Genomic DNA, 12010 nt, shown 5'->3' on the forward strand with positions numbered 1-12010 from the left:
CAGCTGTCAGTCCATACTATATTGAGTGGCCATCGTAGTGGTGCAACCTGAACGATGTTTTCCCTACTTCCGGTCAAAGCCGCCATTTTGTGAAATAGGCATATAGGTGACGCTGGAGCACGCGGCCATTGTCTCTGTTCAACAAAACAAGTATATATATACACATACGCATATTTTTCCTCAATCAATCACCGAATACAAGGTGCAATTCGATGCCAACTGACCCTTCTCTCTGGTTTCATGTTTGTAAGGAAAATTAAGGGGGAAATTACTATAGCATTTCAGCCAAACATTCATTCGTGCCACGCTGCTTTTCTTTGAACGAAAAAAAACCCTCTGCTCCCCCTACACAATTTCTTCTCCTGTTATTTTATGCTTAAAACAAGCAAATGAATCTGACTACAGGGTAAGAAAAAATTCGTGAACTTTTCCCATAAACACTTAATTCAAGAAAAATTGTCCCACCCCACTGGCCATTTTTTATCCACAATACACATTCGATGTCTGCAGGCACCATTGTCTTTGTTCAACGCAAACAATTCTGTTGCGTTTTTCTTTGAACGAAGTGCTCCGCCTAGATAATTTGACCCATATTCACATGGGTTTGTTTCTCGTTTTTTTTCTTTGAGAACAATCTATATAGCGCCTTCCACAATCGTTTTGGTGTTAGCTTTACGTAAAATAGAAACACAGAAAAGTACTGAGCGATGGAGAGACCACGAACGCGGAACGTATTATGGACCACGGACTGGCAAACAAACTGGCAACCACGCACTAAAGAAGCAAACTCTGATTTTAAACTCACCTTATTTGTCCCCGGAAAGCGCCAGAGTCGATGCACGGAGTGGACGGAACAAGCCTCGCTTCCATAGCCGAAGGTCAAAAATCCATTTAAACGTGTAGTCCCCGGTGTCCACTCGATCTCACCCAAAAAGCCGAGAAGCGATACCGCAATGGCATCCGGAGAAGGCGCTGGCTGTCGGGATGGAGGTTAGCGGGTCAGAGGTCCGGCACTGAAGGTCTGCGTTCATTATTCACCGTGTGCATTTCACTCTATATCCACTTTCTAATGTATAGCACTTGATAAGGATTAACAGTTTAAAAACAGAAATGCAAGACATCAGAAAATACATTTATTTTTTACTTTCATAACATGAGAGGTGTCATACAATAACAAATATGAGCTTTAAAATCACATTCCTAAGTTAAAAATATACATAAAAATAGATATATGGATCATTACACAAATCACTACTCAAAGGACCTATGTTAAATAACTGCTTCAATATTAATTAACAATAACATTTGGCCAAGGCAGTCCTTGTAAATAGACATATAAATAGACAAATAAAATCATGACATATATGCCGTAGAGCCTGAGATAGAGAAAAATAATAAGGAATTCTGCTTTTACTACCATCTCAGAAATATTGCCAGAATTAGAGGTTTTGTCTCAAGACAGGACTTAGAGAAACTTGTTCATGCTTTCATCACCAGCAGGGCCGATTATTGCAATGGTCAATGGATTTAAAAAGTACTGTTTCTTGTTTAAAAACCACTTCATGGCTACAATACATGACAGATATGCTAATCGAATATGAAACCGATTACTCGGATCAATAGGATCAGGTCATTTAGAAAAAACAAGGGTTCACTCAAAACAAGGTGCCTCAGCATTCAGTTATTATCAGCTTTCAGAAGAGATCAGATGTGCTTCAACAGTAGACACTTTTAAATCTAGATTAAAAACACATCAGTTTAACTTTGCATTTACTGAATGATTTAAAACAGTACGAATAAAACAGTACAAAAGAATAAAACAGTATGAACCTTACCTGTTATAAAGGGAATGAAGCTTACGGTATGGTGCTTACCTGCAGAAATAAATAAAGTACAATAAGAACACACAGAACTTCAATTTTCAAAATTATTTTAACATTAAATGATGATTTTTTTACTGGTTTACCTGTTTGTGATTACCACAGGATCCCGTCACCTGGCTGCGGTCTTCATTTGGTGAACGGTTCTTCACTCATAATTGACCTATACAAGAAATAGAGAAGAATAATAAGCAATTCTGCTTTTACATGTAGATGTGTGCCCCAAGAACACAGACACACCGGCTCCAAAAAGTTTAAACAGTACACATTTCTGTTATTTTAATGTGGCAAATGTGTCAGCTTTAAAAGAAGCATACATTACCTTTTAAAGAGGAAATACCTTTTGCATGAAATACCTTTACTCCCAGCATAAGCAAGCAATTTTCAAAATGCTTTTAAAAGTAAATAGTGATTATTTTACTTGTTTACCTGTTTGTGATTACCATGGAATCCTGTCACCATCATTTTTAAGCTTGTAAAGCAAATAATGAAATATTGACTTAGTAGGAAAAATTATTTTGGAAGTATCGTGATAAATGATGAAGAAAATATTTTGCAAAGTGATGGTTAGCACACGGTTGATGGTACCTATTAAATTCCATCATATTTTTTTATTCCTACTATGGAAGTCAATGGTGACTATCTGCTGTGGGTTTACCATCATTCCTCAAAATACCTTCTTTTGTGTTACTCAGAAAAAAACTAATCCTCGTGTTGTTGTAAGCCTGTATGCATGAGTAAATGATGACAGAATTATCATCATAAATTGAAATATCCCTTTAAACTGTATTTCCCCCCTTAAACCTAAACTTATTTTCCTACAGCAAGTCATTTAGGTAATCAAGAAAATACTTTACCCGTTGTCTTTGTGAGTTAAACAAATACAGCTACGCTTCCAGGTCTGTCGACGTTGCTGTGGTTTTTCGACAGCTGTAGTATGAAGGGTAGCGAATGAATGAATACATTGCAAAAAATCATTTCTTACTTGTTATTACGAACTGTTTTAACTATACAAATATCTAGAAAGTCTTAAAATAAGATGCATTTTTTGATGAGCAAAATGCCCTAAGAAAATAAACCTAGCCTTTAGGGAGAAAAAACTCAGAATTTGGGCTTAAAACAAGCAAATAAATCTGCCAAAGGGGTAAGAAACAAATCTAGATATAAACACTTAATTCAAGAAAAATTGTCGTAGCCCATTGGCAGATTTGTTGGCTGGTTTAATGTACATGCATGTACAATATTTCAATTTGTCTTGTATTTATTAGCATTTTGTATTGCCCAACGCTGTCTAGGTTGTTTAACTGTTGTCATTTTCTTATAAAAGCCTTTATAATTTATTAGTTTGGATGATTGCCATTCCCGAGAACCTCTTATATTGGAAGTAAAAGAATCATCTAAGCATTATTTTGTGCTCTTAGACATGTAGCCGTTTGATTGTGGTTCTATTTAATGGCTAGTCTATTCGTTTGGAATGGTCAAACGGCTATTAGATTTTCACTGACAGCCCAAATTAAGCCTTGTTTTAGCCTAGACACTTATTCGCTGTCTATTAAAAGTTATGTAGTCGTTGAATAGCCGCTTTTTTGATGACTAATGTATTCTTGGGCCGTGGTTAGACGTCTCTTGGATTTTACGTAAAACGACAAGCGAATCTATTTTTAACACAAAGGTCAGGGGAGAGCGCGAACGCAGTGCCCCACTATCAGAAATTTTGCAGTCGAGATTCCCACATTTGGGGAATTCGCAAAGGGTCAGCCCAACCGGAGTGCAATGGCTGAGCCTCGCCCTGGGTGAACCACCTTCATGATCATGGTGTCTCCCCTGCCAGGTAAGTATGAGCGACACCCTTTGAGGCCAGACGGCCGCATCTTCCTGTGACCGATCACATCGACGGCGCCCCCGGAGGCCGTCCGACTAACATTTCATTTACTGTGTGTGACCAGGTGGAAAGCGCACGAAGCCACGTCTGAGACCAAACATTCTTCGAGATCTACCCTGTTTTTATTCCGTTTCCAGCCCGGTTGAACCGTGTAGAGTGAAATATGTGAAACAATTTAAATCAAATGGATTTAAATTGCGCATTCAAATATATGGTTTCGTTATTACAAAGTAACTTTACGTGGAATAGAAACAAAGAAATGTACAGAGCAATCAAGAAACAACGAAAGCATAGCAATTTTAGAACGTGGATAAATAAAAACACAGGGCTCAATGACTTACCCGTTGTCGTTGTGAGTTAAACAAGTACAGCTATGCTTCCAGGTCTGTCGACGTTGCTGTGGTGTTTCGACAGCTGTAGTATGAAGGGTAGTGAAAAAAGTTTTCAGGTGTTTTTAACATTCCAATCGGTCTCGTTCGCTTTTGTTGCGCCTTCAGCTGTGTCGAGGATGTTTAATTCGTCCTCGTATCACCTCCGCAAACTTGTAAAGAAAATAATTAAATACATTACAAAAACATTTCTTTATCAGCGTGTTCATTTCCACGCAAGCTTTTCGTTAAACCAATAAAGCCAACGAAACCACAGCAATTTTAAAACACACGGATTAGAAAAAACACCGTCACTCACGCACAAAAGAAGCAAATTCTTTTTTTATACTTGACTTATTTATCCCCGAGATGGGGAGCGCACCATTCATGGAAACACTGCAATACCATGTTGATGCATGGAGTGGAAGGAGCAAGCTCCGCTTCCATTTCCGAAGGTCAAAAATCCATTTAACATATAGTCCCCGGATAGGAGACGTATCAGACATTAAACTGATAAGAACAGATACTACACTTGATCTTAGCCAAAAGGCCGAGAAGCGATACCGGAATAGACGCAGCCAAAGGGGGAGCCGGCGAAGGCGCTGGCTTTTGGGGTGGAGGCTAGCGGGCATTTAACTCTATACGTTCTCATTGTATAACCCAGAGGTAGAACGTTGAGCTAGCAAATCAGAAGTTCATGTTTTAATGCAGGATCTGATCCACGCTCATGAGAGAGAGAGAGAGAGAGAGAGATAGAGAGAATTTAGAATTTTCAAAAAACCTTTATTACAAATTAAAACATTTTCATAACCTCAAATCAGAAAAAACAAAGAAAAAAATATATATAGTAACGGAAATAACAAAAAAATAAGCCAACATAGGAGCAAAGAACAAATCATCTTCAATAACCAGACACAGAGCTCCTCCATAATACCAAATCAATTCAAAAGAAAGAAGATCATTCATTGCTTTAAAGTATCTAAAACCAATAAGGATTCTAGATTTAACTTATTTTAAAAACTGCTAATGTATCATGGCTTCCGGGTCTGTCAACGTTGCTGTGGTTTTTCGACAGCTGTAATATGAAGGGTAGAGTGAAAAAAAATATTTAAGTGTTTTGAACATCCCAATTTGTTCGTTTACTTAGTATTTTCTTAATGTTTTCGAGTTAAAAAATAATTCTTAAATCGAGATACATTTACTTAATAAGCAAAGTGGCTTAGAATTTAAGTCTTGTTTACTGAAATAAATTCTAAAATGTAATAGGTTAAGGCTTAAAACAAGTAAAAATATCTGCCAGTGGGGTAAGAAAAATAAACCTAAATTGAGTTTATTATTGAATTAAGTTGAAACTAGAATTAAGTTTATTTTTCTTACCCCGCTGGCAGATATTTTTTATTTGTTTTAAATATAAACCTGTTGATTTTTATAATTTATTTCAATTATTTTACAAAGTATGCGATCTGATTTTTTTAATCGCGGTGTTTCTTTTATTCCTCGTTTCTTTTCCGTGCATTTGCTTTATTTATTTATTTTTGCTTGTTGCATTTAAATGCACATTTGATTTGTTGCCACATTATTATGTGTTAATGTATTTTTTAACATGTTTATCAACAAAAAGTGCGTTATTATAATTAATTATATAGCTGTGAAATATATACAAGAATTCCCAGCAAAAACAAAACGTTTTTATAACAATTTTCTATTACAATACATAATATCTTAAGCCACTTTGCTTACCAAGTAAATGTATCTCCATTTAAGCATTGTCAGATATTCACTAGAAAACAAGACAAAAACAGTAAGTAAGATATTAATTTACTTTTTTCTTTCAAACATAAATTTACAGACGGCTGGAAATTTTTAATAAAATAACTAGCCATACCTATTCGGGTCTGCTCCCGTTTGCTGTGATGACGGGGGACTTAGTCCAAAGCACATTTTGAGGAATACTTACACATTTTACTTCTTATTTCTTTGAAATTAATTATGCATACACTATGGATTAAAAATGTCCCGACTGCGAACCTGATAAAACCCAGGTAAAAAGCAAATACAAATAAACCATTTTGATTTAGCAAAAGTTTACAAATAAATGCACTCCTTGCACACAACAAGCACGTCTAGTTACCATTCATATTTTGCGTGATTTAAGTTTCGTCGCATACATTTTGGAAGGCACACGATAAAAACAAAATAAGGCTTTTAATGTATGCCGACCTCATTCTCCGTTGAGGGCTTATCAATCATAATAAACGCTGTTAACTCTTCTCATTGAATGGTCTAAATCCAATGCTGGTAAAGAAATCAAATGTGCATTTAAACGCAACAAGCAAGCCGTAAAGCAATGGATGCAGGCAAACAAACGAGGAATAGCACATACAACACCACGATTAGATCATCGGGTCGCATACTTTGGAATTAATAAGAAATAATTATTCAGTCTAAAGAAATAAGAAGTAAAATGTCTAAGTATTTCTCCAAATGTGCACACTCATTACAATAAACGGGAGCAGACACGAATAGTTATGTATGTCTCGTTATTTTATTTAAAATTGATAAGCTGTCTAACATATGATATATTTTGATAATACGAAATGCTAAAAAAATAATATAACACCAATCGACAATATCTGTTATTGTTATTTTTACAAGTAAATTCATGTGTAGGAGAAAACAAAGCAGCTGTCAGTCCATACTATATTGAGTGGCCATCGTAGTGGTGCAACCTGAACGATGTTTTCCCTACTTCCGGTCAAAGCCGCCATTTTGTGAAATAGGCATATAGGTGACGCTGGAGCACGCGGCCATTGTCTCTGTTCAACAAAACAAGTATATATATACACATACGCATATTTTTCCTCAATCAATCACCGAATACAAGGTGCAATTCGATGCCAACTGACCCTTCTCTCTGGTTTCATGTTTGTAAGGAAAATTAAGGGGGAAATTACGATAGCATTTCAGCCAAACATTCATTCGTGCCACGCTGCTTTTCTTTGAACGAAAAAAAACCCTCTGCTCCCCCTACACAATTTCTTCTCCTGTTATTTTATGCTTAAAACAAGCAAATAAATCTGACTACAGGGTAAGAAAAAATTCGTGAACTTTTCCCATAAACACTTAATTCAAGAAAAATTGTCCCACCCCACTGGCCATTTTTTATCCACAATACACATTCGATGTCTGCAGGCACCATTGTCTTTGTTCAACGCAAACAATTCTGTTGCGTTTTTCTTTGAACGAAGTGCTCCGCCTAGATAATTTGACCCATATTCACATGGGTTTGTTTCTCGTTTTTTTTCTTTGAGAACAATCTATATAGCGCCTTCCACAATCGTTTTGGTGTTAGCTTTACGTAAAATAGAAACACAGAAAAGTACTGAGCGATGGAGAGACCACGAACGCGGAACGTATTATGGACCACGGACTGGCAAACAAACTGGCAACCACGCACTAAAGAAGCAAACTCTGATTTTAAACTCACCTTATTTGTCCCCGGAAAGCGCCAGAGTCGATGCACGGAGTGGACGGAACAAGCCTCGCTTCCATAGCCGAAGGTCAAAAATCCATTTAAACGTGTAGTCCCCGGTGTCCACTCGATCTCACCCAAAAAGCCGAGAAGCGATACCGCAATGGCATCCGGAGAAGGCGCTGGCTGTCGGGATGGAGGTTAGCGGGTCAGAGGTCCGGCACTGAAGGTCTGCGTTCATTATTCACCGTGTGCATTTCACTCTATATCCACTTTCTAATGTATAGCACTTGATAAGGATTAACAGTTTAAAAACAGAAATGCAAGACATCAGAAAATACATTTATTTTTTACTTTCATAACATGAGAGGTGTCATACAATAACAAATATGAGCTTTAAAATCACATTCCTAAGTTAAAAATATACATAAAAATAGATATATGGATCATTACACAAATCACTACTCAAAGGACCTATGTTAAATAACTGCTTCAATATTAATTAACAATAACATTTGGCCAAGGCAGTCCTTGTAAATAGACATATAAATAGACAAATAAAATCATGACATATATGCCGTAGAGCCTGAGATAGAGAAAAATAATAAGGAATTCTGCTTTTACTACCATCTCAGAAATATTGCCAGAATTAGAGGTTTTGTCTCAAGACAGGACTTAGAGAAACTTGTTCATGCTTTCATCACCAGCAGGGCCGATTATTGCAATGGTCAATGGATTTTAAAAGTACTGTTTCTTGTTTAAAAACCACTTCATGGCTACAATACATGACAGATATGCTAATCGAATATGAAACCGATTACTCGGATCAATAGGATCAGGTCATTTAGAAAAAACAAGGGTTCACTCAAAACAAGGTGCCTCAGCATTCAGTTATTATCAGCTTTCAGAAGAGATCAGATGTGCTTCAACAGTAGACACTTTTAAATCTAGATTAAAAACACATCAGTTTAACTTTGCATTTACTGAATGATTTAAAACAGTACGAATAAAACAGTACAAAAGAATAAAACAGTATGAACCTTACCTGTTATAAAGGGAATGAAGCTTACGGTATGGTGCTTACCTGCAGAAATAAATAAAGTACAATAAGAACACACAGAACTTCAATTTTCAAAATTATTTTAACATTAAATGATGATTATTTTACTGGTTTACCTGTTTGTGATTACCACAGGATCCCGTCACCTGGCTGCGGTCTTCATTTGGTGAACGGTTCTTCACTCATAATTGACCTATACAAGAAATAGAGAAGAATAATAAGCAATTCTGCTTTTACATGTAGATGTGTGCCCCAAGAACACAGACACACCGGCTCCAAAAAGTTTAAACAGTACACATTTCTGTTATTTTAATGTGGCAAATGTGTCAGCTTTAAAAGAAGCATACATTACCTTTTAAAGAGGAAATACCTTTTGCATGAAATACCTTTACTCCCAGCATAAGCAAGCAATTTTCAAAATGCTTTTAAAAGTAAATAGTGATTATTTTACTTGTTTACCTGTTTGTGATTACCATGGAATCCTGTCACCATCATTTTTAAGCTTGTAAAGCAAATAATGAAATATTGACTTAGTAGGAAAAAATATTTTGGAAGTATCGTGATAAATGATGAAGAAAATATTTTGCAAAGTGATGGTTAGCACACGGTTGATGGTACCTATTAAATTCCATCATATTTTTTTATTCCTACTATGGAAGTCAATGGTGACTATCTGCTGTGGGTTTACCATCATTCCTCAAAATACCTTCTTTTGTGTTACTCAGAAAAAAACTAATCCTCGTGTTGTTGTAAGCCTGTATGCATGAGTAAATGATGACAGAATTATCATCATAAATTGAAATATCCCTTTAAACTGTATTTCCCCCCTTAAACCTAAACTTATTTTCCTACAGCAAGTCATTTAGGTAATCAAGAAAATACTTTACCCGTTGTCTTTGTGAGTTAAACAAATACAGCTACGCTTCCAGGTCTGTCGACGTTGCTGTGGTTTTTCGACAGCTGTAGTATGAAGGGTAGCGAATGAATGAATACATTGCAAAAAATAATTTCTTACTTGTTATTTCGAACTGTTTTAACTATACAAATATCTAGAAAGTCTTAAAATAAGATGCATTTTTTGATGAGCAAAATGCCCTAAGAAAATAAACCTAGCCTTTAGGGAGAAAAAACTCAGAATTTGGGCTTAAAACAAGCAAATAAATCTGCCAAAGGGGTAAGAAACAAATCTAGATATAAACACTTAATTCAAGAAAAATTGTCGTAGCCCATTGGCAGATTTGTTGGCTGGTTTAATGTACATGCATGTACAATATTTCAATTTGTCTTGTATTTATTAGCATTTTGTATTGCCCAACGCTGTCTAGGTTGTTTAACTGTTGTCATTTTCTTATAAAAGCCTTTATAATTTATTAGTTTGGATGATTGCCATTCCCGAGAACCTCTTATATTGGAAGTAAAAGAATCATCAAAGCATTATTTTGTGCTCTTAGACATGTAGCCGTTTGATTGTGGTTCTATTTAATGGCTAGTCTATTCGTTTGGAATGGTCAAACGGCTATTAGATTTTCACTGACAGCCCAAATTAAGCCTTGTTTTAGCCTAGACACTTATTCGCTGTCTATTAAAAGTTATGTAGTCGTTGAATAGCCGCTTTTTTGATGACTAATGTATTCTTGGGCCGTGGTTAGACGTCTCTTGGATTTTACGTAAAACGACAAGCGAATCTATTTTTAACACAAAGGTCAGGGGAGAGCGCGAACGCAGTCCCCCACTATCAGAAATTTTGCAGTCGAGATTCCCACATTTGGGGAATTCGCAAAGGGTCAGCCCAACCGGAGTGCAATGGCTGAGCCTCGCCCTGGGTGAACCACCTTCATGATCATGGTGTCTCCCCTGCCAGGTAAGTATGAGCGACACCCTTTGAGGCCAGACGGCCGCATCTTCCTGTGACCGATCACATCGACGGCGCCCCCGGAGGCCGTCCGACTAACATTTCATTTACTGTGTGTGACCAGGTGGAAAGCGCACGAAGCCACGTCTGAGACCAAACATTCTTCGAGATCTACCCTGTTTTTATTCCGTTTCCAGCCCGGTTGAACCGTGTAGAGTGAAATATGTGAAACAATTTAAATCAAATGGATTTAAATTGCGCATTCAAATATATGGTTTCGTTATTACAAAGTAACTTTACGTGGAATAGAAACAAAGAAATGTACAGAGCAATCAAGAAACAACGAAAGCATAGCAATTTTAGAACGTGGATAAATAAAAACACAGGGCTCAATGACTTACCCGTTGTCGTTGTGAGTTAAACAAGTACAGCTATGCTTCCAGGTCTGTCGACGTTGCTGTGGTGTTTCGACAGCTGTAGTATGAAGGGTAGTGAAAAAAGTTTTCAGGTGTTTTTAACATTCCAATCGGTCTCGTTCGCTTTTGTTGCGCCTTCAGCTGTGTCGAGGATGTTTAATTCGTCCTCGTATCACCTCCGCAAACTTGTAAAGAAAATAATTAAATACATTACAAAAACATTTCTTTATCAGCGTGTTCATTTCCACGCAAGCTTTTCGTTAAACCAATAAAGCCAACGAAACCACAGCAATTTTAAAACACACGGATTAGAAAAAACACCGTCACTCACGCACAAAAGAAGCAAATTCTTTTTTTATACTTGACTTATTTATCCCCGAGATGGGGAGCGCACCATTCATGGAAACACTGCAATACCATGTTGATGCATGGAGTGGAAGGAGCAAGCTCCGCTTCCATTTCCGAAGGTCAAAAATCCATTTAACATATAGTCTCCGGATAGGAGACGTATCAGACATTAAACTGATAAGAACAGATACTACACTTGATCTTAGCCAAAAGGCCGAGAAGCGATACCGGAATAGACGCAGCCAAAGGGGGAGCCGGCGAAGGCGCTGGCTTTTGGGGTGGAGGCTAGCGGGCATTTAACTCTATACGTTCTCATTGTATAACCCAGAGGTAGAACGTTGAGCTAGCAAATCAGAAGTTCATGTTTTAATGCAGGATCTGATCCACGCTCATGAGAGAGAGAGAGAGAGAGAGATAGAGAGAATTTAGAATTTTCAAAAAACCTTTATTACAAATTAAAACATTTTCATAACCTCAAATCAGAAAAAACAAAGAAAAAATATATATAGTAACGGAAATAACAAAAAAATAAGCCAACATAGGAGCAAAGAACAAATCATCTTCAATAACCAGACACAGAGCTCCTCCATAATACCAAATCAATTCAAAAGAAAGAAGATCATTCATTGCTTTAAAGTATCTAAAACCAATAAGGATTCTAGATTTAACTTATTTTAAAAACTGCTAATGTATCATGGCTTCCGGGTCTGTCAACGTTGCTGTGGTTTTTCG

At 36.8% G+C, this 12010-nt stretch overlaps 4 non-coding genes across 4 annotated transcripts; all 4 read right to left on the reverse strand.

Moving 5' to 3' along the window:
- Window positions 1-3554: 3554 nt before the first annotated feature.
- LOC135753539 (U1 spliceosomal RNA) lies at window positions 3555-3719 on the reverse strand. Its single transcript, XR_010533709.1, has one exon. It is a non-coding gene; the product is annotated as a U1 spliceosomal RNA (small nuclear RNA).
- Window positions 3720-4501: 782 nt separating this feature from the next.
- LOC135753466 (U2 spliceosomal RNA) lies at window positions 4502-4692 on the reverse strand. The gene has a single exon (XR_010533653.1). It is a non-coding gene; the product is annotated as a U2 spliceosomal RNA (small nuclear RNA).
- Window positions 4693-10366: 5674 nt separating this feature from the next.
- Window positions 10367-10531, reverse strand: LOC135753523 (U1 spliceosomal RNA). The gene has a single exon (XR_010533694.1). It is a non-coding gene; the product is annotated as a U1 spliceosomal RNA (small nuclear RNA).
- Window positions 10532-11313: 782 nt separating this feature from the next.
- Window positions 11314-11504, reverse strand: LOC135753432 (U2 spliceosomal RNA). The gene has a single exon (XR_010533620.1). It is a non-coding gene; the product is annotated as a U2 spliceosomal RNA (small nuclear RNA).
- Between the last annotated feature and the right edge of the window lie 506 nt (window positions 11505-12010).

The sequence above is a fragment of the Paramisgurnus dabryanus genome, chromosome 9 (genome assembly GCF_030506205.2).
Source record: "Paramisgurnus dabryanus chromosome 9, PD_genome_1.1, whole genome shotgun sequence".
Taxonomy (NCBI): Eukaryota; Metazoa; Chordata; class Actinopteri; order Cypriniformes; family Cobitidae; genus Paramisgurnus; species Paramisgurnus dabryanus.